Below are 3650 nucleotides of genomic sequence, written 5' to 3'. Positions count from 1 at the left end.
CATCAAAGGAACCCTGACCTAACTTCTGCTACTGATTGGTGAGTTAATGAGCACCAGTGAAGAATGTTTTGATAACTACAGGCTGCTGAGGAGTCAGGCATACACAATTAAAAATGATCTATGGTCAAGACAGAGTCCTTTGTCTCTTTGAGGAGTGCAGATTCAAAGGCTTCATCTCTGCTCAGGCTGCAGATAAGAATGTGTACGTGCACCCAGACATGAAGACTCCAACCTTGGGCAGATAGCTCTTTGAAACAACACGAAGCGTTCCCTTCTTCAGTCAGAAGAAAAACCACTAGGGGGTTGAGCATTATTAGGATTATAAACAGGATGTTCTGAGAAATACACAAATATATTGAACAGTCTGTTAAGCAACTTCACAGTATTCTGTTGGAAGCCATTGCTCCTGTGAGTGTTATGATTGTTATTCTCCTACTGTTTGCTTCCTGCGCTTTAACGTGTCTCAGATGTTACAATAGATGATAGCATGCTAGGCTCAGAGGTTCAAGTCGGTTGATGTAATATGGTATAATATTATCTGATAAACGTGACAAATGTCTGAAAAGTGGGAGGCAGAAAGCCGATTCAGAAATGTTAAGTCAATATGCAGAAACTAATTGTTTTCCTTTGCTCCACAAACTGCTCCACTGTGCTGGAGTTTGGCCCCGCGGGTCACTCTGTTCCAGCCACTGAGGGCTGGGTGCCTCCTCCCACCGTCCACGACCAGAAGACACCAATCACCATCACCATCAGACCAGAGGTCACCGTCCACCTCAGGGTGCACTCCACTGAGAGTCCAGTGCCCCCCACCAGCCCACACTGCTCACTCGAGCATGATATGTGGGGCTAACGACAGACTGACCGATTGAATGCACCACGTCAAACATGCTAAGAAGAAGAAAGAAGAAGAAAGAAGAAGAAAAAGACTTTCCTCCAAAGAGCATGCAACGCTCGATGTCTCAAGGCAGCATGCCTCCCGTGAGAGGACGTCCCGTGGGAGACATCGTCACGAATGAGAAAGAGAACATGCTCTCATCCTGTGGAGGAACGATAACCAGGCGGATGCTTCAATTGTGAACAGAGGGGACGCTGGATGAGGGAGTGACCGGAACCACTGAGGGACGGAGGCCAGATAAGGGGTGATCAACAGCGGTGTCGTGGATGAGGGGGCGGGGGTCCCTCCTTCTCTGTGGCTGGCTCGGATTGACTGACTGACGGATCGCCCTCCGGTTCACGTGAGATGCAAACACAAACACACACACAGCTCAACTGATGTTTAAACTTAATGATGCAAAGAGAGATGAGCTCAAACAGCAGCAATACACGTTAAAACACAAAGCTTATGAACAGCATCCTGTTGTTCTGTTATTGATGAATGGGATTCAGGTTTTATGTGTTCCGTATTTTCACGACCTTATGGCGCACCTGCTGATTCGCCGCAGTCTCATTAACAGCTGATTTTTCGGTATTTCAAACATACAAAGGGCGCGCGGCTCAAAAGGCGCCGGCATGATAGGTGCGCAAAATAAAGCAGGAGCAAAACTGAGCTTGGTACTCACATCTTTCAACGTCATCAATCAAACAAGCATACTAGTGCGCATTTTAAGAAATAGAGCCGGAGCAAAACAGAGTCATTAATCAAACCCATCAAAGTCCTCATCCTCTGTTTCTGTAGTGAACAGCAGCGCTAGATCTCCGTCAAACATGCCGGCCTCTTTCTTCACTGCCAGTCACTTTCCGTGCGGCGGTGTCGGCGCCTCGGAAATGGTGCGAACAACAATGCTAGCAGACAGTTGGCCGAAGCAGCTACAGTCCATTCAAACTGTGGCGCTGCACTGCCTTCCACTCTGAGTGGAACTGTGGTCTCCTTCTGTCGTCCAGCGCTCCCACGCAGCCCGCAGTTTAACGTTGAACGGCTGGAGTTCTTTGGTTAATCCACCGGGGATGACGATGTTAAGATAGCTTGCTAGTTAGCCCGTTAGCGCGTTAGCTTGCTTCACTCCGGTCTAGACCGTATCGGTGAGATCGCCGCGCACGGAGTCGCAGATCTCAGGAGCTGAGTTGCTGCAAGTCGTCTTCTTGCTTCCTCCTCTTCCTCCATTGATTCATTAATGCTGGATTCTCTCCCCGCTGCTCTATTCCCGTGTTCTGCTGCGGGACCGGCAGCCACTTCCGTCAACACGCCATAATAGTTTACTGTGGTGGAGCGCGTCGCGTATCACTCCGCCAGGCGCCTGACTGAGTCCGCCTTACAACAACAAATAGGCCGCGCGGACCAATGGACGCGCTGCACATTTTGAAAAAAAATCTAAGACTTTTAGGTGCGTCCTATGGGGGTGAAAATACGGTAATTGATTCTGAGGCTGTGACACACAAGCCTCTATCTAGGCCTGTTAAAGGGACACAGACTATTGAGGATACATGTTTTAGATTATCACAGAGTTTTTGATTTCTTCTTTATGTTCTGATAATTTTTGCTTGGTCAAGATTTCATGACGCCTTCTTTGAAATTACTCTTCTTTTGTGATTCCAATGGCATTGCCATTCCGCGCGTGCGCCATGATGTACGTGTATAACTGATCACTGCACAACAATGGGGATTTTTTAATGGACTCGATGAAACAGCAGGTTTCATCAACTCATGATGTAGTGACATCACATTTATTGCATTCTACAGCTTATGTTCCTGAGCAGAGATGAAGCCTTTGAAAATACATTCCTTAAAGAGACTCTATTATGACCATTGATTGTTTTTAATTGTGTATGCCTGACTCCTCAGCAACCTGTATTTGCAAGGAATCTGAATTTGGGGGCCCGCGCTGGGCGCCCTTGAGGACGATTGGTCCGCCCCTGACGAGAATGGTGTCTCCCATTCTGAAGGATCTCAAAGCACCGTCTTTGTTTGATGTTTATTATTTCCTGTTTGTTCATCCTTTCTCAATTTCACAAGTGCATTAATTGGTTACTTTTACTTTTGCACAGAGAAGAGATTCAGTTGACTCATGGGTTGGACCATGTGTCAAAGGGGAGGAGATGTTGCTATTCTCAGTCTCATTGGTTCCAAAAAACAAAAAGAATATATATACACAAAAATATGATTTTGATGTGTGTTTAATTTTGATTGCATGACATAATGTTGGACGGACGCGTCCAATGACTTTTCCATTGACTTTTCAATTGACTTTTCCATTAACGTGCTTGTCTACCTCAGAGACGTTGTCAGCATCTGATGATGGACTTGGTGGAACGCTCACCTTGCTTTCGAATTTGGTTGAAGCACAAAGAAACAAAGTGCTTCAGCGATGGAGAAGATGATTTTCTCTGACAATGGTTCAATAATGATTCGTGTGTTGCTAACAAAATACTTTCAGAACCCAGTGACAGACTCAAGTTGGAAATGAAGACACACTGCAGTTACCAGACGCATTCTGGTGGCGCTGCAGAATGAAACAACCCCACACTCTGAAAGCCAGATGAACGAAATTATCCTGGATTAAATGTTTACCTTCTAACCCTAACCCACAGCATAATCTGTCGTCAACAAGTGAGGTGTTGGTTGGACGACCTCCAGACACTGGACTGGTTCCTATGGCCAAACACACTGTGATGATGCACTGACCCAATACTGCATAAATCTGACACAGGTACTG

The sequence above is a fragment of the Brachionichthys hirsutus genome, unplaced genomic scaffold (assembly GCF_040956055.1).
Source record: "Brachionichthys hirsutus isolate HB-005 unplaced genomic scaffold, CSIRO-AGI_Bhir_v1 contig_376, whole genome shotgun sequence".
NCBI lineage: Eukaryota > Metazoa > Chordata > Actinopteri > Lophiiformes > Brachionichthyidae > Brachionichthys > Brachionichthys hirsutus.
The sequence above is the reverse complement of the archived record's forward strand: the minus strand, read 5'-3'. Positions refer to the sequence as shown.